The 26,981-nt window shown below is 46.0% G+C and overlaps 1 protein-coding gene across 1 annotated transcript in view; it reads left to right on the forward strand.

Annotated features, from left to right (window-relative positions):
- The first annotated feature begins 3,855 nt into the window (after positions 1-3,855).
- FASN (fatty acid synthase) overlaps positions 3,856-26,981 on the forward strand; it is a 145,845-nt gene continuing 122,719 nt past the window's right edge. The window contains exon 1 of the mRNA XM_073606706.1: positions 3,856-4,056. The gene's annotated coding sequence lies outside the window, so the exon portion shown is untranslated. The remainder of the gene's footprint in view (positions 4,057-26,981) is intronic.

Raw genomic sequence — 26,981 nt, forward strand, 5'->3', positions numbered from 1 at the left:
GAAATGAAGGGTCTTCATTTTTATCATAGGTGTATTTTAAATGATAGACTTAGTACTTGGTGGAGAAACCCTTGTTGGCGAGCACAGAGGTGAGACGTTTCTTGTAGTTGGTGACCAGGTTTTGCACACATCTCAGGAGGGATTTTGGTCCACTCTTCTTTACAGATCTTCTCTAAATCCTTAAGGTTTCTTGGCTGTCGCTTGTCAACATACATTTATAGGTTTAAGGTCTGGACTGGTGACTGGCTAGGCAACTCCATGACCTGAATGTGCTTCTTCTTGAGCCACTCCTTTGTTGCCTCGGTGGTATGTTTTGGGTCATTGTCATGCTGGAAGACCCATCCACAACCCATCTTCAGTGTTCTGGCTGAGGGAAGAAGGTTCTCATCCAAAATTTTCAATACATGGCCCCGTCCATTGGCCCCTCAATGTGGCAAAGTTGGCCTGTACCTTCAGCAGAGAAGCAACCCCAAAGCATCATGTTTCCACCTACGTGCTGGACTGTAGGGATGGTGTTCTTAGGGTCATAGTCAACATTTTTCTTCCTCCAAACACGGCGAGTCGAGTTAATGGCAAAGAGCCTTAATTTTGGTCTCATCTGACCACAGCACTTTCTCTCAATCCTTCTCTGAATCATTTAGATGTTCATTGGCATGACTGTACATGTGCCTTCTTGAGGAGGGAGACTCGCCGTGTTTGGAGGAAGAAAATTGCTGACAATGACCCTGCGAACGCCATCTCTAGAGTCAAGTACGGGGGACATTATGGCAATTCAATTATGTGCTGATTTGATCCTTTTGATTGAATCGAACATTGATCAGATAATAAAATCGATGCCTGGGTGGCCACCATTAAAGGAGATTTTCCAACTAGACTGTATGGTGGACAATATGTATAGTATGTATACATGATATATAATAAATTTAAAAGAGCTAATAAAAGTCCTGGGTGGCTTAACGTCAATGTAAAAATTCATATAAAAGCAAAGGAGAAGGCCTTCAAAAAATATAAGGCTGAGTGTTCATCATCAGTATTCCAAGTTTACAAAGAATGCAATAAGAATTGTAAGGGTGCTATCAGGGCGACTAAGATAGAACTCGTAAGGCACATAGCGGAAGAGAGTAAAAAAACAATCCCAAGAAATTCTTTAAATATATAAATAGTAAAAGAGGGAGGTCAGATCACATTGCCCCCATAAAGAATGATGAAGGGAATCTGGTTACTAAGGATGGAGAGATGGCGAAGGTTTTGAATTTTCATTCTTCACAAGAGAAATGGGGGGGGGGGGGCTTCAGTAACCAAAACTGCAATGTTTATCCTCATGACATGTCACAGGAAGCACCCTCATGGCTAACAGAGGATAGAATTAGGAATAGACTTGAAAAACTTAACATAAATAAGTCACCGGGACCAGATGGCTTGCCCCCCGAGGTAATAGCCAGACCATTGTTCCTAATTTTTAAATTTTTACGAACAGTCTACTGACTGGAATGTTACCAGCTGACTGGAGAAAATCCAATGTAGCACCAATATTTAAAAAAGGACCAAGATATATCCCTGGGAACTACAGACCAGTAAGCCTAACATTAATAGTATGCAAGCTCTTGGAGAGGATGATGAGGGACTATATACAAGATTTTAGTAATGAAAACTGTATCAAGTGGGGTCCCCCAGGGTTCTGAACAATCCTGATACAAAACACACAGTCTTCGAAGGTGTGGAGTAACAGATGTCAGATAAAATGGTGGTGTGAAATGTATATATGGTATCCAATACTGGGTGGATGCTGCCTTCCTCAGATGGGGTAATCCGAAAGGAACTACAAGAAAAACAGAAATGGAAGGCGCGCACACCTAATACATTACCAAAGATAGTTTAATAATAAGAAATTTTTATATAAAAGTGGGTACTCACAAAATGCAACTGACAAAAGGCCCTAAACACAGTGCATGGACTTGCACAGAACACGGGGTACAGCTAACGCGTTTAGGGGGGCGCACCCACTTCCTCAGAGCTAGGCCTAGCGACAGCCAAGAAACCTTAAAGATTTAGAGAAGATCTGTAAAGAAGAGTGGACCAAAATCCCTCCTGAGATGTGTGCAAACCTGGTCACCAACTACAAGAAACGTCTCACCTCTGTGCTTGCCATCAAGGGTTTGTCCACCAAGTACTAATGCCCCGTACACATGAACGGATTTTCCCTTGGAAAAAACCTGGATGGTCTTTCCGACGGAATTCCGCTCAAGCTTGCCTTGCATACACACGGTCACACAAAAGTTCTCTGAACTTTCGACCGTCAAGAACGCGGTGACGTACAACACTACGACGAGCCGAGAAAATTAAGTTCAATGCTTCCGAGCATGCGTCGAATTGTTTCCGAGCATGCGTAGGAATTTTGCGCGTCGGAATTTGTACAGACGACCGGAATTTCCGATCGGAACTTTTTCAGACCGAAAAATTGAGAAACTGCTCTCGATCTTTTGCTGGCCGAAATTCCGCCAGCAAAAGTCCGATGGAGCTTAACACACGGTCGCATTTTCGGACCAAAAGCTCTCATCGGACTTTTGCTGGTGGAATTTCCGATCGTGTGTGTGTGTACGGGGCTTTAGCCATGTTTTACTTCAAATACTTATTTCACTCACTAAACTGCAACTTAATTTATAGCATTTGTTTTATGTGTTTTTTCTGGACTTTTGGTTGATATTCTGTCTCTATCATTTTAACATCTATGATAAAAATTATAGACCCTTCATTTCTTTGTATGTGGGCAAACTTACAAAATCTGCAGGGGATCAAATAATTATTTCCCCCACTGTATATATATATATATATATATATATATATATATATATATATATATATATATATATATTTATTTATTTATTTATTTATTTATACAGTGCCTTGAAAAAGTATTCATACCCCTTGAAAGTTTTATGTTTTTGGTTGTAACATGACAAAATGTGCAAAAATATTAAGGGGTATGAATACTTTTTCAAGTCACTATATATATATATATATATATATATATATATATATATATATATATATATATATGTATAATATATGTTTATAAGATATGTATAGGATGAGCTTTATATTTGATAATATGTATAGATTATGTGATGTGTATAATATATGTTTATATGAGCTGTATAGTAGATATATATATGATGAGATGCATATAGTAGATGTACTGTATATATGATGATCTGTATAGAAGATAAGAAGATATATATATATGATGATCTGTATAGTAGATATATATATATGATGAGATGTATAGTAGATATATATATATGATGAGATGTATAGTAGATATATATATATGATGAGATGTATAGTAGATGTATAGTAGATATATATATGTGATGAGATGTATAGTAGATATATATATGTGATGAGATGTATAGTAGATATATATATATGATGAGATGTATAGTAGATGTAGATATATATATATGATGAGATGTATAGTAGATGTAGATATATATATATGATGAGATGTATAGTAGATATATATATGTGATGAGATGTATAGTAGATATATATATATATGATGAGATGTATAGTAGATATATATATATATATGATGAGATGTATAGTAGATATATATATATATGATGAGATGTATACAGTAGATGTATAGTATTGTACAGTGTGTGGCCGCCTTACTCTCCATCATCTGCAAAAAAAATGAATGATGATGATCTTTAGGTGGAGGGATCGCCGGGATGTGGGTGATTGTTAGCTCTTGGGCCCAGCCATGCAGTCATAGTGTGGGATCTCCGATGTGTCCCCCCCCCCCCCTCTCTTCTCTTTTCGGGGAGGGCCGGGATCACCCCATAGCCGGGCCCAGCCTCTCCTCTGATTGGTCGGTGGAGGCACACAGCTGTCAGCCCATGTGGCGTGGCCGGGAGAGGATGTCTGTCATTTAAATAGAGGAGCCGGAGAGGAGAGACATCACACCGGGGAGGAGGAGAGACACCGACCCCACCACCACCCCACACATCCCGGGGAGACACACCGGAGCACCGGCCGGGAGAGGACACACAGGTACGGGGAGGAGGGGGAGGGGATCATCGATCTCTATCATCATCATCCATGATGGATCTCTGAGCTCCTCCGCAGCATCTCCCCCCCGATCATTACAGCGCAGATCCCTCCTATAGATCTCTCCCCAATCATCCAATAGGATGGCTGGATCCTGGGATCATCTGTCTCCCATCACCCCACATATAGAGATCCCTGATCACCCCACATATAGAGATCCCTGATCACCCCACATATAGAGATCCCTGATCACCCCACATATAGAGATCCCTGATCACCCCACATCTCTTATACATCTCTGTCCCTGGATCCCATAGAAGTGGATCCCATAGAAGAAGTGGATCCCTTGATTACTGTAGAGGATCTGTCCCTGACAGTTCTGGATCCCATTTATATCTCTGTCATTATCTCACAGCAAGATCCCTAATGTACTGTATGAGATCTCTATCCCTGGTCAGGTGGCCGGGCCTCATACAGTAGCAGTGCTGGATCCCTGGGCCCCTGATATGGATCTATCCCTGGGCCCCTGATATGGATCTATCCCTGGATCCCTGGGCCCCTTATATGGATCTATCCCTGGGCCCCTGATATGGATCTATCCCGGGGCCCGATATGGATCTATCCCTGGATCCCTGGGCCCCTGATATGGATCTATCCCTGGATCCCTGGGCCCCTGATATGGATCTATCCCTGGGCCCCTGCTATGGATTTATCCTTGGATCCCTGGGCCCCTGCTATGGATCTATTTCTAGATCCCTGGGCCCCTGCTATGGATCTATCCCGGGGCCCTGATATGGATCTATCCCTGGGCCCCTGATATGGATCTATCCCTGGATCCCTGGGCCCCTTATATGGATCTATCCCTGGGCCCCTGATATGGATCTATCCCGGGGCCCGATATGGATCTATCCCTGGATCCCTGGGCCCCTGATATGGATCTATCCCTGGATCCCTGGGCCCCTGATATGGATCTGTCCCTGGGCCCCTGATATGGATCTATCCCTGGATCCCTGGGCCCCTTATATGGATCTATCCCTGGGCCCCTGATATGGATCTATCCCGGGGCCCGATATGGATCTATCCCTGGATCCCTGGGCCCCTGATATGGATCTATCCCTGGATCCCTGGGCCCCTGATATGGATCTATCCCTGGGCCCCTGCTATGGATTTATCCTTGGATCCCTGGGCCCCTGCTATGGATCTATTTCTAGATCCCTGGGCCCCTGCTATGGATCTATCCCGGGGCCCTGATATGGATCTATCCCTGGGCCCCTGATATGGATCTATCCCTGGATCCCTGGGCCCCTGATATGGATCTATCCCTGGATCCTTGGGCCCCTGATATGGATCTATCCCTGGGCCCCTGCTATGGATTTATCCTTGGATCCCTGGGCCCCTGCTATGGATCTATTTCTAGATCCCTGGGCCCCTGCTATGGATCTATCCCGGGGCCCTGATATGGATCTATCCCTGGGCCCCTGATATGGATCTATCCCTGGATCCCTGGGCCCCTGATATGGATCTATCCCTGGATCCCTGGGCCCCTGATATGGATCTATCCCGGGGCCCTGATATGGATCTATCCCTGGATCCCTGGGCCTCTGATATGGATCTATCCCTGGGCCCCTGCTATGGATCTATCCCTGGATCCCTGGGCCCCTGATATGGATCTATGCCTGGATCCCTGGGCCCCTGCTATGGATGGATGGATCCCTGGGCCCCTGCTATGAATCCATCCCTGGATCCCTGGCCTCCTGCTGAGGGTCTGTCCCTGGATCTCAGTGCTGGATCCCTGGCCTCCTGTAGAGTGACCTGTCCCTGGATCTCACCATAGTGATGGGCCCCTAGATTACTATAGAGGACGTGTTCTCTACCACCTCAGTGCAGTGCTGGATCTTTAGGCTCCTGCCTATTTGTCCCTAGATCTTGCAGCAGTGGTTCAAATGAATTTCCTATGCATTGAACCCTCATTTTGTTTCATTCTGTTATAAGGTTTTTTTTTTTTTTCAATGATCGGCCAGGAAAGGGTTAATGTTAGAATGTGATGCGGATTGGTCGGCCATTGATACGATGGATGGAATGGAAGGTGCTGTGGGTGATGGCCGTTGGTTATGGTGATCGGTGTTGCTGTGCAGCAAGGAAGGTGTGCCTGATAAATGACTTTACAACGACACCTGGGAGGCCTGGGGCAGGGGGGGGGGGGGGGGGTGGCGGGTTCCTCTGCTGAGGATTATTATAGGGGGGGGGGGTTGCACGCTGCTGTAGGACCCCGGTGATGCACAATGCAGAGAGAAGTAGGGCAGGCTCTGCCGGCTCACAGAAAAAAAAAAAAAAATGGAGTAGGGGAGAGGAGGGGCGCAGCCAGACTGTACCAGCCTAGAGGCAGCTATGGAGGACAATGAGCCGAGATCCCTTCTTCTTTATGCCATCCCAGGTGTGGCTGAGCTTTTTTTTTTTTTCTGGGGGAATGATGGGATTAGAAGTAGGGAACGTGATGGCCTTGGCATGCCTTGGCATATGGCATGGAGGCCCGCTAAGCGGACGGCTGGGAGGATGCTGAATGTGACAGGCAGAGTGCAGAATCCATTACTCCAGTGTTACTACCCAGTGACATCAGGATGGCGCAGTTCTCCGCTTCTAATTGGATAATGCAGTCAAGTAATTAAACAGTCGTCCTCTTATCTTTTGGTGCCTATGGTGCTATGCTGTATATTGGGGGTGGTCTACTTTCTTGATATAGGGGCCCTCAGCAGTGGCCGCTGATGTCCCTGAAGGGGTGCACATAATATTCAGTAAAAGAAACAGCAAACACACAATACAATATAGTCAAAGGCAATGAGTACGACACAAGAGATGGCTCAAAAACTGTGGACGGGATTAGAGACTATGGGCCTGCTACGAGAGATGGTCAGAGCCTGTGGAAATTCCACAGGAGATGGTCAGAGACTGCGGGCCTGCTTAAAGAGATGGTCAGAGACTATGGGAGTGTTACAGGAGGTGGTCAGAGACTATGGGAGTACTACAGGAGATGGTCAGGGACTATAGGAGTACTACAGGAGATGGTCAGAGACTATGGGAGTACTACAGGAGATGGTCAGAGACTATATGAGTACTACAGGAGGTGGTCAGAGACTATGGGAGTACTACAGGAGATGGTCAGAGACTATGGGGGTACTACAGGAGATGGTCAGGGACTATGGGGGTACTACAGGAGATGGTCAGACTCTAGGAGTACTACAGAAGATGGCCAGGGACTATGGGAGTACTACAGGAGATGGCCAGAGACTATGGGAGTACTACAGGAGATGGCCAGAGACTATGGGAGTACTACAGGAGATGGTCAGAGACTATGGGAGTACTACAGGAGATGGTCAGAGACTATATGAGTACTACAGGAGGTGGTCAGAGACTATGGGAGTACTACAGGAGATGGTCAGAGACTATGGGGGTACTACAGGAGATGGTCAGGGACTATGGGGGTACTACAGGAGATGGTCAGACTCTAGGAGTACTACAGAAGATGGCCAGGGACTATGGGAGTACTACAGGAGATGGTCAGAGACTATGGGAGTACTACAGGACATGGTCAGAGACTATGGGAGAACTACAGGAGATGGTCAGACTATAGGAGTACTACAGAAGATGGCCAGGGACTATGGGAGTACTACAGGAGATGGCCAGAGACTATGGGAGTACTACAGGAGATGGCCAGAGACTATGGGAGTACTACAGGAGATGGTCAGAGACTATGGGAGTACTACAGGAGATGGTCAGAGACTATGGGAGTACTACAGGAGATGGTCAGGGACTATGGGAGTACTACAGGAGATGGCCAGAGACTATGGGAGTACTACAGGAGATGGTCAGAGACTATGGGAGTACTACAGGAGATGGCCAGAGACTATGGGAGTACTACAGGAGATGGCCAGAGACTATGGGAGTACTACAGGAGATGGTCAGAGACTATGGGAGTACTACAGGAGATGGTCAGAGACTATATGAGTACTACAGGAGGTGGTCAGAGACTATGGGAGTACTACAGGAGATGGTCAGAGACTATGGGGGTACTACAGGAGATGGTCAGGGACTATGGGGGTACTACAGGAGATGGTCAGACTCTAGGAGTACTACAGAAGATGGCCAGGGACTATGGGAGTACTACAGGAGATGGTTAGAGACTATGGGAGTACTACAGGACATGGTCAGAGACTATGGGAGAACTACAGGAGATGGTCAGACTATAGGAGTACTACAGAAGATGGCCAGGGACTATGGGAGTACTACAGGAGATGGCCAGAGACTATGGGAGTACTACAGGAGATGGCCAGAGACTATGGGAGTACTACAGGAGATGGTCAGAGACTATGGGAGTACTACAGGAGATGGTCAGAGACTATGGGAGTACTACAGGAGATGGTCAGGGACTATGGGAGTACTACAGGAGATGGCCAGAGACTATGGGAGTACTACAGGAGATGGTCAGAGACTGTGGGCCTGCTTAAAGAGATGGCAAGAGACTATAGGAGTACTACAGGAGAGGGTCAGAGACTATAGGAGTACTACAGGAGAGGGTCAGAGACTATAGGAGTACTACAGGAGATGGTCAGAGACTATGGGAGTACTACAGGAGATGGCCAGAGGCTATATGAATACTACAGGAGATGGCCAGAGGCTATGGGAGTACTACAGGAGATGGTCAGGGACTATAGGAGTACTACAGGAGATGACCCTAGACTGCCAAAATGCCACAGGACATGGTTTGAGACTACAGGATATGGTCAGAGACTGCGGACGGACATGCTACAGGAGATGGTCAGAGACTGGAAATGCCACAGAACATAGTCAGAGACTACAGACATGCTACAAGAGATGGTCAGAAACTGCGGACACTCTACAAGAGATGGTCAGACTGCCAGGACAACAAGGCCATCCAGCGCCCAGGGCAAAGATGCCAAACTGCGCCCCCCCCTTCCCTTAGGGTTAAGGGCTCCCAGATCCCTGCAAAAAGCCATTGCGCCCAGAGGAGCCGTCCCTCCTGTCCACCTCTTGTCCCGGCCCTGGGTCAGAGACTGTGAAAATGCCACAGGACATGGTCAGACTACGGACACACTACAGGAGATGGTCAGAGACTATGGGAGTACTACAGGAGATGGTCAGAGACTATGGGAGTACTACAGGAGATGGTCAGAGACTATGGGAGTACTACAGGAGATGGCCATAGACTGCAGAAATGCCACAGGACGTGGTTTGAGACTACAGGAAATGGCCAGAGGCTAAAGACCTGCTACAGGAGATGGTCAGAGACTTTCGAAAATGCCATAGGACGTGGTTAGAGACTACAGGCTATGCTACAAGAGATGGAAAACAACTGCAAACGTGCTGTATAAGTTGAGAGAGAGCTTTATGACCAAAAGTATTGGGACACCTGCATTTACATGCACATGAACTTTAATGGCATCCCAGTCTTAGTCCGTAGGGTTCAATATTAAGTTGGCCCACCCTTTGCAGCTATAACAGCTTCAACTCTTCTGGGAAGGCTGTCCACAAGGTTTAGGAGTGTGTCTATGGGAATGTTTGACCATTCTTCCAGAAGCGCATTTGTGAGGTCAGGCACTGATGTTGGACGAGAAGGCCTGGCTTGCAGTCTCCCCTCTAATTCATCCCAAAGGTGTTCTATCGGGTTGAGGTCAGGACTCTGTGCAGGCCAGTCAAGTTCCTCCACCCCAAACTCACTCATCCATGTCTTTATGGACCTTGATTTGTGCACTGTCATGTTGGGTCATCCCCAAAACCACAAAGTTGGGAGCATGAAATTGTGCAAAATGTCTTGGTATGCTGAGGCTTTAAGAGTTCCCTTCACTGGAACTAAGGGGCCAACCCAACCCCCGAAAAACAACCCCACACCATAATCCCCCCTCCACCAAATGATTTGGACCAGTGCACAAAGCAAGGTCCATAAAGACATGGATGAGCAAGTTTGGGGTGGAGGAACTTGACTGGCCTGCACAGAGTCCTGACCTCAACAGGATAGAACACCTTTTGGGATGAATTAGAGTGGAGACTGCGAGCCAGACCTTCTCATCCAACATCAGTGCCTGACCTCACAAATGCTCTTCTGGAAGAATGGTCAAACATTCCCATAGACACACTCCTAAACCTTGTGGACGGCCTTCCCAGAAGAGTTGAAGCTGTTATAGCTGCAAAGGGTGGGCCAACTCAATATTGAACCCTACAGACTAAGACTGGGATGTCATTAAAGTACATGTGTGTGTAAAGGCATGTGTCCCAATACTTATGGTAGTATAGTGTATTTTGATCTTTTGTGTACGGACTTAAACACATTGGGGTTGATTTACTAAAGGCAAATAGACTGTGCACTTTGCAAAGTGAAGTTGCTCCAGAGCTTAGTAAATGGGGTGAAGCTCTGCTGACTTCTATCATCCAATTATGTGCAAGTAAAAATACTGTTCTTTTTTTTATTTTCATTACACGTGATTAGGTACTCTTTGCACATTTCTGTGGTGTGAGCTGGCTCTAATAAACTTTGGGGTTGATTTACTAAAGGCTAATAGACTGTGCACTCTGCAAGTGCAGTTGCTCCAGAGCTTAGTAAATGAGGTGAAGCTCTGCTGACTTCCATCATCCAATCAAGTACAAAAAGAAATGCTGCTTTTTTTTTTTTTTTCCTTGCACGTGATTGGGTACTCTTTGCACAGTGAAGCTTCACCTCATTTACTAAGCTCTGGAGCAACTGCACTTTGAAAAGTGCACAGTCTATTTGCCTTTAGTAAATCAACCCCTCTGTATTGCTTGCAGCAACCTGATTTCCCCTTTTAAACATTGCAGAACACATGGGGGTTTATTTACTAAAGGCAAATAGACTGTGCACTCTGCTAGTGCTGTTGCTCCAGAACTTAGTAAACGAGGGGAAGCTCTGCTGACTTCCGTCATCCAATCATGTGCAAGCAAATATGCTGTTTTATGAATTCTTCCTTGCATGCGATTGGGTATTCTTTGCAAAGTGAAGCTTCTCCTCATTTACGTCACCAAATATGGACAGTAGGCTTCCCAGAGAGATGGACTCCAAAGGTAATGTCCTGACCAACACGATGTCCCCAGAACATATAGGAATAGCCTCCAATAGTGCCGATCATCCAAAACTTATTTACTACAATCCATCACAGAATAAAAGACGACGACTGTAACATTTTTTAAAATCCACACAACCATTGTGATGCAAACAGTGTGGCGCGATGACGTTGGCATCCAAAAGATCCTCCCTATGCGTTTCGTCACAAACAGACGTCCTCAGGGGCCGATAGGACAGATTTCCATCTGATTTACTTCTGTAGAAGGATAAGGACATTTCATAAGTGAGCCCTGATTTGCTGCTTTGTAAAACATGAAAAAAAAATAATCAGAAATTGTCCACCCACAACCAATCGGAATTTAATGAGGCCAATGAGTGGTCATTTCTGATTGGTCGATGGGTTGCTGCTATTTGTAGGATGCTCTTTGACCTGTTGAAGAGAACTAGTCATGAATAGGCTTGTGCGAATAGGAAGACCTTAAAGTGGACCTAAAGGCAAGTTTTTTCTTTTTCATTTTTGGGTAAAGTAAGGGAGGTGTATAATCCTTTTTATTATTATTAATAATATTGTTATTATTATTAATAATAATAATAATAATATTATTATTGTTATTATTTTTGCCTTCTGTGTCCAATTGGGCAGATTCCCCTTCACTTCCTGTCCTGCAGCCACAACAGGAAGTAGGAGGAAATCCCTCCAAAGTGAGGGAATCCCTGGTTGTCACCAGAACTTGTGTCCCGTTTAGAAGATTTCCCCTCCATTCCTGTTCTGGTGACAACACAAAATTTTTTTTTTTTTTCATTCTCAGTGATAACCATCACCAGGATAAATAAAGAGGGTGAAGCTCCCTAACGAGGACACAGACGGCAATAAAAGCCTGACAGGGGGTCTAATCCTACTTCACTCCATCCAAAACTTAAAAAAAAAAGTAAGTTTTTAACATGTCAGTGATGTTTCAGAAGTTATTCAATTCTTTTTTAATCTGCAGCTTCCATTACAATAATATCTGCCATGAAGGTCATTACTCGGGCACTTCCTGTCAAGGCTGGGATAAGAGGTGGGCAGGAGGGGCGGCAGCCCTGGGCACTGTGGTATCATCTGAGGTGGGGGGCACCACAAGGAGATTGGGGGGGGGGTATTGGTGCTGGGAGGGGGAAGAAATGTTGTAGGAGGGGAGACTTGGGTGTGTGTGTGATAGGGGAATTTGTATTGGGAGGGTGGATTTTGGAGGTTTGTGCTAGAAGAGGTGATATGGTGGGGGGGGGGGAGGTAATTTGTGCTAAAAGGGGAAATTCTCTTCTTGTTTTTTTTATTTTTAGAGGGGGATTTGTGCTAGTGAGTATGATTGGGGGGTATTTGTGTTAGAAGGGGAAATTGGGGGCGGGGGTGGTGGGATTGGTGAGGGGGTATACAAGGGGGGAGAGGATTTGTGCTCTAGTGAGGGGAGATTTTTTTTTGAAGAGTAAAGGATTTGTGCTGGGAAGGGTGATTTTTTTTATTTTTTTTTGGGGGGGTGGGGGGGATTTGTGGAGAGAGAGGATTTGAGCTTAGAGGGGGTATGGTGGGGTGGGCAAAGATTGGTGCTGGCAGAGAGGATTTCAGCAGGGGGACGGATTTGTACTGGGAGGAAGGGGAATTTAGATTAGTGCTCAGGGGTTTTTTATTTTGGGGGGGGGGGGGATTTGTGCTAGTAGGTATGATTGGGGGGTATGGAGGGTATGGAGGGGAAATTTGATGAGTAAAGGATTTGTGCTGGGAGGGTTGATTTTTTGTTTTATTTTTATTGGGGGGGGGGGATTTGGGGTGAGAGAGGATTTAAGCTTAGAGGGGGGGATGGGGGGCAAGGATTTGTGCTGGCAGGTAGGATTTCAGCAGGGGGGGGGGAGCAGATTTGTACTGGGAGGAGGGGGAATTTAGATTAGTGGTTGAATATTTCTTTTTTGAGGGGGGGAGGGATTTGTGCTGGGGGGATTTGGGGGGAGGGAGGATTTAAGCTTAGAAGGGGGGTAGGGGGGCAAAGATTTGTGCTGGCAGAGAGGATTTCAGCGGGGGGCAGATTTGTACTGGGAGAAGGGGGAATTTAGATTAGTGCTTGAATATTTTTTTTGGGGGGGGGGGGGATTTGTGCTGGGGGGATTTGGGGGGAGGGAGGATTTAAGCTTAGAGGGGGGGTAGGGGGGCAAAGATTTGTGCTGGCAGAGAGGATTTCAGCGGGGGAGGGGGGCAGATTTGTACTGGGAGGAGGGGGAATTTAGATTAGTGGTTAAATATTTTTTATTTTTTTTGGGGGGGGGGGGGGAATATGTGCTGGGGGGATTTGGGCAGATAGAAGATTTAAGCTTGGGGGGGATAGGGGGGCAAAGATTTGTGCTGGCAGAGAGGATTTAAGCAGGGGGGGGCAGATTTGTGCTGGGGGGATTTGGGGGGGGTGTGCTGGGGGGGGTTTTGGAGGGGGGGATTTGAGCTTAGAGGGGGTATGGGAGTGGGCAAAGATTTGTGCTGGCAGAGAGGATTTCAGCAAGGGGGCAGATTTGTACTGAGAGGAGAGGAAATTTAGATTTTTTTTTTGGGGGGGGGGGATTTTTGCTGACACATGATGCTCATACATCTTGGTATGTCTGCCCTGGGCTCTGGATGACCTTGTCCCGGCACTGCTTCCTAGTATAAGGTGACAACATCTTGTCCCCGTCTCCTGCATTGTTACCCTGCGTTCTTCTCACGTAGAATACATTTGTCCATGGCTGACACTCATTGGTCAGGGATGGCCCACTGTTGTCACCATCAGGAAATCCGTCCTGATTTATGTCATGCGCCCATCATTGGAATGCATGCAGATGGGAAGTGGCTGCTAAGAGGCTTGTAGGAGATCTGCAGCACTGAGATGCAACAATGAAAGAAAAAAAAAAAGGTTAACATGGTATTTTGTAAAGGGAAAAGCGTGGGGTTTGTTTAGTTAGCAAACTTATGAGTCATCAGGACGCATGTGAGCGTAACCGAGCCACAGTATTGTTTTGAGTAAAAAAAAAACAAAAAAAACCTATTTGTCACCATGAGTAGTATTAGTAAACCTGATCCGCCCGATCACATGATTTTCATTCTTATAGACAGTAATTTACAAACTATAAATTTCAAAAGTAGAACATGCTGCATTTTTTTCCAGCAAGGAACTGTTCTGGAATGTGGCAAAACGCATAAATAATGCATTAAACACACACAAAAAAAAGAAGAAAAAAATAAGGGAAAAGAAAAACACATAAAAAAAAAGTGCATGCAAAAACGCATCTGGACTGCAGTTCTGTGGTGTGAGCCGACTCCAGGGGCGTTGCTAGGTCTACAAAAGATCTGGGGCTAGAGCCCATAGCAGCGTAGTAAAGAAAGTCATGCGCTTGGGCGGGCATACACATGTATATACAGTAATATACGTGTGTGTGTGTGTGTGTATATCTCTAGAGAGCCCCCCACTTACATCAAGGTCCCCAGGGAGCCCCCTTTGCATTAAGGTCCCCAGAGAGCCCCCCACTTACATCAGGGTCCCCAGAGAGCCCCCCACTTACATCAGGGTCCCCAGAGAGCCCCCTTTGCATTAAGGTCCCCAGAGAGCCCCCCACTTACATCAGGGTCCCCAGAGAGCCCCCCACTTACATCAGGGTCCCTAGAGAGCCCCCCTTACATCAGGGTCCCCAGAGAGCCCCCCTTACATCAGGGTCCCCAGAGAGCCCCCCCTTACATCAGGGTCCCCAGAGAGCCCCCCCTTGCATCGGGGCCCCCAGAGAGCCTCCCCCTTGCATCAGGGTCCCCAGAGAGCCTCCTCCTTGCATCAAGTTCCCCAGAGAGCCTCCCCCTTGCATCAGGGCCCCCAGAGAGCCTCCCCCTTGCATCAGGGTCCCCAGAGAGCCTCCCCCTTGCATCAGGGTCCCCAGAGGGCCAACCCCTTAAAATCAGGGTCCCCAGAGAGCCTCCACCTTAAAATCAGGGTACCCAGAGGGCCGACCCCTTAAAATCAGGGTCCCCAGAGAGCCTCCCCCTTAAAATCAGGGTACCCAGAGAGCCTCCCCTCCCCTTGGGGACCCCTGCAGAGACTCGGGGCTATGGGCCCCTGATTCAGGGTTATAGCCCCAAAAGCACCCCCTAGCGACGCCACTGGCCAACTCTAATAAACAATGGGGTTGATTTACTAAAGGCTCATAGACTGTGCACTCTGCAAGTGCAGTTGCTCCAGAGCTTAGTAAATGAGGGGGAAGCTCTGCTGACTTCCGTCATCCAATCACGTGCAAACAGAAATGCTGTTGTTTTTTTTTGTTTTTTTTTTTCCTTGCCCGTGATTCGGTATTCTTTGCAAAGCGAAGCTTCACCTCATTTACTAAGCTCTGGAGCAACTGCTCTTGCAAAGTGCACAGTCTATTTGCCTTTAGTAAATCCACCCCTGTGCTCCTAATACAGTAAAGCACTACACTACAGCAGATTGTGAATGTGTGCAAAAAACCACGTGCCACTATTTCTGCATCCCAGATGTTTTAGCATGCATATTTTTGATGCACCCCAGTGCGCTTCCCCCCCCCCCCTTTTTTTTAACCTTAATTCGGGACTGTGAGGTATTTGCTGCATTCTGGTGCGTTTTCGATGCATTTTACCATGTTTCAGATGAGTCCTGTACAGAAAAAAAATACAGCATGTTCTACTTTTGTTTACTGCACTGGAACTGACTGCACTGGTATAAACTAGGACCTTGGAATACAAGGAAAACACTGCTCATGCGTTTTTTGACGCAGAATAAAAATGCACTGGACTGCATCTGCTGCTGTCCATGTATTCCAATGGCCCTACATGAACATGCTGCAATTTTTTTTCTGTATGGAACGCATCTGGAACGCAGCAAAACACATCAAAAAATGCACCGGTACTCACTTGTACTGAATTGAGACGAAGGGGAAAAAAATGCAAGCATCAAAAACGCACCAGTAAGCTTAAAAATTGAGCATGCAGTAAAGGATCCAGAATGCAGAGATTGTGGTATGAACTGGTTCCTTGGGCTCCGTTCACATTTAAGAATCGCAGACAGAAACGCGGCCACTCTGTTCATGATTCTAAATCGCAGCAAAAATGCGCAAACGCGGTGCATTTAAAAATTGAGCTAGGCTTGTCACCCCAAAAAAAGGTGCAGGAGCTTCTTTTGGGCAACAAACACCCTTTGTAGTGAATGGGCTGTCCAATGTGTGAAAATTCCTAGAAGCAGAATGGACATTTTTTTTCTTGGATGAACGAATTTCTAACAGTGAATGTAGTTTTCATTTTATTCCAAAATCGAATGTTAAAGTAATTAAGATAATAATAAAAAAAAAAAACAAAAACAAACATGTTATACTTACCTGCTCTGTGTAATGGTTTTGCACAGAGCATCCCCAAACCTCCTCTTTTGGGGTGCCCTGCCGGCGGGCGGTCCTGGCTCCACCCCCCCCCCCCTTCCGAGTGCCCCCAATAGCAAGCCTCTCTCAAGCAGTCTTGCTCCCGGGCTGCACTCCTGTGAAGGTAGGTCTAAGGCGCCATTCCAACTAGTGTGACTCCAAAGTTGCGCGACTTTGAATGCGACTTTGATGCATTCTTGCAACTTTACACTTTCTGGCATAGATTGGAACAGAGCCATTGAAATCAGTGGGCTGCGCCTTTTTTCATGCAACTTTATGTGTCAAAAGTTGCATGACAAGTCGCACTAATGAAAACGGAGCCCAAAGGAGATTGTACAATCAGATTTGTAATGTGTGGTGAGCTTTAGGCAGAAGTTGGATTCGTGATCTATTACATTTGGGGAAATCAAAGATTCCCGGTGATGGAGGGGACTCTGTGAACCTGGAGGGTGACGCTTGGAAGACGAGAGCAAAAGATGGGTTTTGTCCGTCGCAACCAAATGCTTTTATTTTCCTCCCAAAAAAAAATGAAAGGTTTCGTATTGGCTGCTGTTGGTGATAGCTCAACGTTTGCTCTGGTTTGAAGTTCTCAGCCCCCTCTCTTCTGTCCAGTTTTTTTATGATTTTCATGGAATTTGCAGGCATTTTGGAAATAAATAGCAGTTTGGACCAGTTGTGGTTCATGAACACGACACACAAGAAGTGTGCTGAATATCTTTAGCAGAATTCCCACAAGAACCCTCCGTAACGGTCTCACAAATTGGCCTTCAAATATACGGCCGGCACATAGTAAGAGGTTTGTTCTCATTCCTACATAGAAAAGGGCGATTGTTGGAACTCCCAACTTGTCAGAGAATATTTGTATGTGAAAGCAAGCGACCCTGGAATCTGGAATAGATCTGCTTTACGAGAAGATTTCCAGGTGCACGAGAAATAGATGATTTCTTAGAGCCGTGATGATTAAACTGTGAAATTCGGACCACACAATTCATGAGCCATGCCAAGTGGTCCCCAGTCTTCTGTTCTTTGCTAGAAATATTGGAACTGTTGGCCATCTAGACCAGTGGTTCTCAACCACCATGGCCTGCTGAAGGGCGCCAATCTTCCATCTATCGGGCCTCCAACCAGCTGCAGATCCTTTAACCTCCCCAGAGTGCCTCCATATGGCCCCCAACCTTCCAAAGCTCTCTTAGCCTCCGCAGTGCCCCCAATTCTCCCACAGCCTCCCACAGTGCCACCCAGCATTCCACATTGCCACCTGCAGTGGCCCCCAGCCTACGGTGGATCCTTTGCGCCCCCCCAGGTTCCCTAACCTCCAACAGTGTCTCACGCTGCCCCCAGCCTCCTACAGTATGCCCTGCAGTGGCCCCCAATCTACTGCAGGGCCTCCAACCCCAATAGTGCTTCCAACCTCCAACAATGTAATGCACTGCCCCCAAAAAGTGTTCTTCAGTTCCCACTGCAATGACCTCGAGTCTACTGTAGAGCCTTTAGCCCCCAACGTGCTTCCAACCTCTTACATGTCCTACACAGCCCCCCCCCCCAACCTCCCACAGTGCTCTCCAACCCTCCACAATACACTCCAGCATACTGCAGAGCCTCCAGTCCCCCATAATGATCCCAACCTCAAAAAGTGCTCTACAGTTCCAACTGCAATGGCCTAGAGTCTACTGCAGAGCCTTCAGCCCCAACGTGCTTCTAACGTTCAACCGTGACCTACACTGCCCCCCCCAACCTCCCACAGTGCTCTCCAATCTCTCCACAGCCCCCCATATTGATCCCAACCGCAAAAAGTGTTCTACAGTTCCAACTGCAATGACCTCGAGTCTACTGCAGAGCTTTTAGCCCCCAACGTGCTTCCAACCTCCAACAGTGTCTTACACTGAGCCCCCCAAACCCCCCACAGTGCTCTCCAACCGTCCACAGTACACCCCAGCATACTGCAGAGCCTCCAGCCCCCCCATATTGATCCCAACTTCAAAAAGTGCTCTACAGTTCCAACTGCAATGGCCTCGAGTCTACTGCAGAGCCTTCAGCCCCAACGTGCTTCCAACCTTTAGCCGTGACCTACACTGCCCCCCCCCCCCAAACCTCCCACAGTGCTCTCCAATCTCTCCACAGTACCCTCCAACCTATAGGCCCCAGCCCTCTATAGTGACCCCACACTCCAACAGTGTCCTACACTGTCCCAGCGACCACCCACAGTGCCCCCAGCCCCTGCCTCACCCTCGAGTCTCCCTAAAACTGCGAATTCCCTAAAACTTTCCATGCCTCAACAGTAAAAATGAGTATAGTAATTCCTCAGCCTCCTGGAAGGACCTTAGATCCTTCCAGAGAGCCCACCTCCCCAAAGTTTTCCCCTGCCCCCCTAGAAAAACCATATCCTCTACAGGGCCGCCAAGTCTACTACAGAGTCCCTAGAACCCCCCCTCGCCCCCCCCCACAGACTTCCAGCCCCATCCAAAGCCTTGCAGCATTTTAATGCATAATTTGGCTTTTCATACTTTTATTGAGTGATTCTAAACTTTTTTTTTTTTTTGAATAATTATTTTTTAATTTTTACTGTTACTGTGACAGTTAAGACTCCTTTCGCACTGAAGTGCCGCTAAAACAATGCTAAAGCGCCAGTCGTTTTTTGTGGTGCCTCAGCAGCATTTTAGTGTCTCTTTCTGGGCGCTAGCGGGGTGTTTTCTTTTAAGGTCACATAACCTTAAAAAAAATCCAAAAAGCGATTTTAAGGCGATTCGGAAGCGCTGCCCCATTAATTTCAATGGGCAGTGGCGTTTTTGAAGTGCTTTTTACAGTGCTCCAAACCCGCCCCAAAGATGTTGCTTGCAGGGCTTTTTCGAACGTCCCGCAAGCGCACCACCTGAGTGTGAAAGCACTCATGCAAATGAATGGGAGTCAGTTTTCAGGTGTTTTTCAGAGGCTATTTCTAGCGCTAAAACGCCTGAAAACTGCCTCAGTGTGAAAGGGGTCTTACCGGGCCTGGTCTCAATAAGGTTGAGAACTCCTGATTTAGACCTTGGTGCTCAACTATATGATCTGCTGACGAGGCACCACTGGTTGGGGGGGTACAGGAATGGAGTTAGAATTGAAAGCATACACTTGGCTATGCTATGTAAAATACATAAAGGTTGATACAGGTCTGCTTGACCTTAAAATACGTTTACCGTGTAAAAGATAAACCAAAACAATTTGACAAGGTCTGGGAATCCTTGGATTTGCATTCTAAATGCGTAATTGTGTTCTTCATTGATCTCTCATCACCCCAGCCTCATGAATTGCCGGCTTTCTTTATTCATGGCCATCAAGGATTGCGGTGTCCTCTCTTCTTTCTTCTTTATCTCCTTTACTCTTTTCTCTCCTTCTCTCCACTCTACCCATTGTTCTTCTGTATATTGGTGATCAGTGGAAGAATACCCTTCTTCCATTGGAGATCTGTGAGAATATTGCTCTTTACATCAGTGGTCAGTGGGAAGAATGTCCCTTATAGTGGTGGTCAGTGGTTAGAATGTCCCTTACATTGGTGGTCAGTGGGAAGAATGTCTTTTACATTGGTGGTCAGTGGGAAGAATGTCCCTTACATTGGTGGTCAGTGGGAAGAATGTCTTTTACATTGGTGGTCAGTGGGAAGAATGTCTTTTACATTGGTGGTCAGTGGGAAGAATGCTCCTTACATTGGTGGTCAGTGGGAAGAATGCTCCTTACATTGGTGGTCAGTGGGAAGAATGTCTTTTACATTGGTGGTCAGTGGGAAGAATGTCCCTTACATTGGTGATCAGTGAGAAGAATGTCCTTTACATTGGTGGTCAGTGAGAAGAATGCCCCTTACATTGGTGGTCAGTGAGAAGAATGTCCCTTACATTGGTGATCAGTGGGAAGAATGTCCCTTACATTGGTGATCAGTGGGAAGAATGTCCCTTACATTGGTGATCAGTAAGAAGAATGTCCCTTACATTGGTGATCAGTAAGAAGAATGTCCCTTACATTGGTGGTCAGTGGGAAGAATGTCCCTTACATTGGTGATCAGTGGGAAGAATGTCCCTTACATTGGTGATCAGTAAGAAGAATGTCCCTTACATTGGTGATCAGTAAGAAGAATGTCCCTTACATTGGTGGTCAGTGGGAAGAATGCCCCTTACATTGGTGATCAGTGGGAAGAATGTCCCTTACATTGGTGATCAGTAAGAAGAATGTCCCTTACATTGGTGATCAGTAAGAAGAATGTCCCTTACATTGGTGGTCAGTGGGAAGAATACCCCTTACATTGGTGGTCAGTGAGAAGAATGTCCCTTACATTGGTGATCAGTGGGAAGAATGTCCCTTACATTGGTGATCAGTGGGAAGAATGTCCCTTACATTGGTGGTCAGTGGGAAGAATGTCCCTTACATTGGTGGTCAGTAAGAAGAATGTCCCTTACATTGGTGGTCAGTGGGAAGAATGCCCCTTACATTGGTGGTCAGTGAGAAGAATGTCCCTTACATTGGTGATCAGTGGGAAGAATGTCCCTTACATTGGTGGTCAGTGGGAAGAATGTCCCTTACATTGGTGATCAGTGGGAAGAATGTCCCTTACATTGGTGGTCAGTGAGAAGAATGTTCCTTACATTGGGGGTCATTGGGAAGAATGCTCTTTATTTTGGTGGTCAGTGGAAGGAAGTCTCCTTACATTGATGTCATTGGTAAGAATGCTCTTTATATTGGTGGTCATTCAGAAGAATGCTTCTTACGTTGATGGTCATCACTGGGTCTCTGTGCTTCTCTATGCAACGCAGACAGACCATGGCTGGTGGGAAAGGCTGGCAGGGTACTGTACATAGCTTCCTGAAAACACCACAGCACCCTCCCTTTGTACTCCTCTCAAGAGCCCTCGGTCCTGATGCTAGGAGTAGGCTGGCTGTTGGATAGATTTAGCCGAATGTCAAAATGCCTTGGTGGGTGAGTGCCAGTCTGGAGGAGCTTGTGTCCTTAGCCTCTTTAATTTTTCTTTTTTTCTGTCTGTGCCACTGCTGGGAAGATCGATTCCTCCTCGATTTTTTTGTCTTGGTAATTATAGTCAGGGGGGGATTGAAAATTGAGTGAAAAATCCCAATTTGTGAGTTGTCAGCAGAACAAGAATAGAGGGGGAGATCTTCCGGTGAGGACACTGAATGAGACTGGAAGGTCCCTTTTAATCCGGGATGACTCTGAGGGCTGTACATTCCCACCGCCGGCTGATCCGGTGAGAGGATTGCTTCTTCTCCATGATGTAGTCATCACACAACAGAACAGCTTTTGTAGGCTGAGATTAATCCCGACTCAGTACAACGTTATGGCCTGACGCGGCACAGAGACTTTTTTTTTTTCTTCTCCTTTGTCCAGATCGGTCCCGTGTGCTAAGATGGTGCTCAGTGCCATGTGAATTCAGATACAAAATGCCGTCCTTGGTTGGTGGTAGGCTCCGGCTACTTCATTATCCTGGGTAAAAATTCTCCCCCGTCCGTGTCCCGGAATGACCAAGGAAAACGGGGGCCCCACTGCTAATTCAACAAGGCTTTGTGCTCCTGTAATACGCAGATAAAGTAATTCAGCTCTTCTGCATTGCCAGGCAGCGGGATTGTCTGCCAAACATTCACGGACTTACCAGACAACATCGCCCTCACGTTGCTTAAAGGGTAACTCAACTTCCCTGGGAAAAAAATAGCAAAAAAAAAAAAAATATATAATACAGCATATATACATATATATATATATATACACTTACTGGCCACTTTATTAGGTACACCTTGCTACCCTGTTTCCCCGAAAATAAGACCTACTGTGATAGTCGGTGATGGCTGCAATATAAGCCCTACCCCCCTAAATAAGCCCTAGTTAAAGTCCTTGTAGGTCTTCTTTTCAGGGTAGGGCTTAGTTTCGGGGAAACAGGGTAGGCTTTATTTGGGGGGTAGGGCTTATATTGCAGCCATCACCGACAATCACGCTAGGTCTTATTTTCGGGGAAACAGGGTAGTACTGGGTTGGACCCCCTTTTGCCTTCAGAACTGCCTTCATTTTTGGTGGCATAGACCCAACAAGGTGTTGGAAACGTTCCTCAGAGATTTTGGTCCATAGTGACACGATGGCATCACGCAGTTGCTGCAGATTTCTTGGCTGCACATCCATGATTTGAATCTCCTTTCCACCACATCCCAAAGGTGCTCTATTGGATTGGGATCTGGTGAGTGTGGAGCTCTATTGAATTGGGATCTGGTGAGTGTGGAGGCCATTGGAGTACAGGGACCTCATTGTCCAGTGGTGAGATGATTGGAGCTTTGTGACATGGTGCATTATCCTGCTGGAAGGAGCCATCAGAAGATGGGGACACTGTAGTCATAAAGGGATGGACATGGTCAGCAACAATACTCAGGTAGGTCGTGGCGTTTTAACGATGCTCAATTGGTACTAAGCGTGGCAAGAAAATATCCCCCCCACCATTACACTACCACCACCAGCCTGAACCGGTGATACAAGGCAGGATGGATCCATGCTTTCATGTTCTTTACACCAAATTCTGACCCCACCATCTGAATGTCGCAGCTGAAATCCAGACTCATCAGACCAGGCAACGTTTTTCCAGTCTTCTATTGTCCAATTTTGGTGATCCTGTGCCAATTGTAGCCTCAGTTTCCTGTTCTTAGATGACAGGAGTGGCACCCGGTGTGGTCTTCTGTGGTTGTAGCCCATCTGCTTCAAGGTTGGATGTGTTGTGCGTTCAGAGATGGTATTCTGCATACCTTGGATGTAACGAGTGGTTATTTAAGTTATGCCGCGTACACACGAGCGGACTTGCCAACGGGCTAAACTCCCGTTTCCGACTGAAAGATTTAGAACATGTTCTATATCTGAGTCCGTCGGAAATGCCGACAGAAAAAGTCCGATGGGGCGTACATATACACGGTGAGAAGGTCCGACCAAAAGCTCCCATCGGACTTTTTCTGTTGGGAAATCTGGCTGTGTGTACGCGGCATTACTGTTGTCTTTCTATCATCTGGAATCAGTCTGCCCATTCTCCTCTGACCTCTGACATCAACAAGGCATTTTCCTCCACACAACTGCCACTCACTGGATATTTTCTCTTTTTGGACCATTCTCTGTAAACCCGAGAGATGGTTGTGTTTGAAAATCCCAGTAGATCAGAAGGTTTTGGAAATACTCAGACCAGCCCGTCTGGCACCACCAACCATGCCACGTTCAAAGTCACCTAAATCTCCTTTCTTCCCCATTCTGGTGCTCAGTTTGTTTTCAGCAAGTCGTCTTCACCACATCTAGATGCCTAAATGCATTGAGTTGCTGCCATGTGATTGGCTGATTAGCAATTTGTGTTACCAAGCAGTTGAACAGGTGTACCTAATAAAGTTGGCCGGTGAGTTAAAATCTACACGAGTCATATTGTAATTGAATGTTATTAAAAATGACCTTTTTCCTTTTCAATCTGCAGCCGCTGTAATTTTCTTTAAAATGCAATGTGGCTCCCCGGAGGAGCCCCCCAGATATTTAATTTCCTGCTTGTGTAATTGGCTCACTGATTTTCCCAGAAGTCTGCACCAAGAATACAAGTCTTTGGCCATCCTCTGCAATGAAAATGTCATTTTTGGTGAAATACTCCCAAATGGAAATCGCGTCTAAAGGGATGCAGGCCCTGACACTTTCCTCATTAGAGCCCTGCAAGTGCAGCAGCTGATTGAGCATTCTAAAGTCACTCCCATTCTCATTCACTCTGAACATGGACACAGGCAAACACACAGCTATTTCTTCAGAATAACAAAAGGGAGGAATCTCCAACATATTTTGTCAAAATCCCCACAATGTACATAGATCAACCAGAAGGGAATGTTTTTTTTTTCTCAACAATAGTGGAGTTACTCTTTAAAGCTGCACCCCAAGAAGATAAATGATATGAATGCAGTTATGTATTTATTTAAAAAAAAATGCTGCACAGTGCTCTGGACGGTGGTCTGAGGAGGTCTATAATGCTGCACAGTGCTCTGGATGGTGGTCTGAGGAGGCCTGTAATGCTGCACAGTGCTCCGGATGGTGGTATGAGAGGCCTGTAATGCTGCACGGTGCTCTGGATGGTGGTCTGAGGAGGCCTGTAATCCTGCACAGTGTTCTGGATGGTGATATGAGGAGGCCTGTAATGCTGCACAGTGCTCTGGGTGGTGGTATGAGGAGGCCTGTAATGCTGCACAGTGCTCTGTATGGTGGTATGAGATACCTGTAATGCTGCACAGTGCTCTGGATGGCGGAATGAGGAGGCCTGTAATGCTGCACAGTGCTCTGGATGGTGGTATGAGATGCCTGTAATGCTACACAGCGCTCTGGATGGCGGTATAAGGAGGCCTGTAATGCTGCACAGTGCTCTGGATGGCGGTATGAGGAGCCCTGTAATGCACAGTGCTCTGGGTGCCGGTGGTCAGAGGAGGCCTGTAATGCTGCACAGTGCTCTGGACAGACGGTGGTCTGAGAGGAGGCCTCAAGCCTGTAATTGTAAAGTTCACAGTGCTTTTTGCTCTGGACGGTCGTCGTTGTGAGTCGGGAGTCGGACTCTTGTTGGGCAGTTCCGCCCCCGCGATTCAAATCGCTCAGGTGTGAACGAAGCCTAAAGCGTCCAGTCTGCCCATGCGGGGGAAAATATTTTATCTTTTTCATGCACAACTTTAGTGAAGACAGATTTAATATATGGAGCACATGCAAGACAACCTTAGAATATTTATAAACTAAAAACCTTCTGTAGGGAAGAGTGGAAAGAAGGTCCAAAGAAACGGAAGAAAATGGTAACTGGTCCCAAGAAATGTTTGGTGGATAGTGTCTTCATAAAGGGTGTCACCACATGCTGGCTTTGAGGGAGCCTAAACCTTTGTACCTTTTTTTGTTTTTTAATTGTCATTAATAAAATATAATAATCCTTTTATAATGTCCTCCAGGTTCATAGAGGGTACCTGCTCTTCTTTACAGTGCCCGGGGATCCCCAACAAAGGAGATTCACCTTCATTACTAGTCCTGGTGACCACTGTCACTGGGAATAAAAGTGGAGGAAAATTTTGAGTTGTCACCAGAACAGGAATAAAGGGGAAACTTTCTAATGGGGACACCTGTTATACTGACAAATGTCTAAGATAGAAAGTCCCATCTATATTTCCACTTCCTGTTGTGTCTACAAGACAGGAAGTGAAGGGAATTCTCCCCAGTGGGACTGGCAGAGGTTTTAGCCCTTTCCACTCTATAAAGAATGGCAAATAAAAGGCGTAGGCTTTAAATATACTATAAATGCATATGTCATGTTGTCTTGTGAGTTTCTCCAGACAATGACTTTTGTCTGGGGATTCTAGAGATAAAAATATGAATGCCTCAGTGTGAAGATAAAAACACAAGGGAGATTTGAAAAGAATTGTCTATGTGTGCGCTTCATACTGTTCACTGCTGGGAACTGTCTATATAATGTTTATATGGTCTGACCCCAAGTTTCCTGTATTAGCACATGTCTTCATTCAAATTCGTTTTTTGTTTTTTTCAGTTATAGGGGAAGTCTGGTGGTTGAAAATGTCACCTTTGGGTGGACTGGTCCTTTAAATGCTTGTTTAACATCTATTCAGACCCGAAAGGTTTACCCCCCCCTTCATGACAAGGCCATTTTTTGCGATACGGCACTGCGTTACTTTAACTGACAATTGCGCGGTCGTGCGACGCTGTACCCAAATAAAATTGACGTCCTTTTTTTTTTCCCTACAAATAGAACGTTCTCTTGGTGGTATTTGATCACCTCTGCGGTTTTTATTTTTTTGCGCTATAAACAAAAAAAGACCGAAAATTTTTAAAATAAAACAATATTTTTTACTTTCTGCTTTAAAAGATATCCAATAAAAAAAATATAAAAAAACGAATGTCTTCATCAACTTAGGCCAATATGTATTCTGCTACATATCTTTGGTACAAAAATCCTAATAAGCATCTATCTATCTATCTATCTATCTATCTATCTATCTATCTATCTATCTATCTATCTATCTATCTATCTATCTATCTATCTATCTATCTATCGATAGATAGATAGATATTGATTGGTTTGCGCAAAATATCGTCTACAAATGATAAGATTTTTTTCTTTATTTTTTACTAGTAATGTCGGTGATCAGCGACTTATAGCGGGACTGCGATATTGCGGTGGACACTAAGTGACACTTTTTGACACTTTTTAGGGACCAGTGACATTATTACAGTGATCTGTGCTAAAAAATATCCACTGTCACTGTACTAATGACACTGGCAGGGAACGGGCTTGAAGCGGTAGTAAACCCGTTGACTTTTTTTTTTTTCTACACTTTTAAGGGAAAAGGTATAATAAGCTGGTATGCACCGCATACTAGCTCATTATGAAATACTTACCTTAGAACGAAGCGCCGGTATCTCACCC

The sequence above is a fragment of the Aquarana catesbeiana genome, linkage group LG12 (genome assembly GCF_042186555.1).
Source record: "Aquarana catesbeiana isolate 2022-GZ linkage group LG12, ASM4218655v1, whole genome shotgun sequence".
In the NCBI taxonomy this organism is placed as follows: Eukaryota; Metazoa; Chordata; class Amphibia; order Anura; family Ranidae; genus Aquarana; species Aquarana catesbeiana.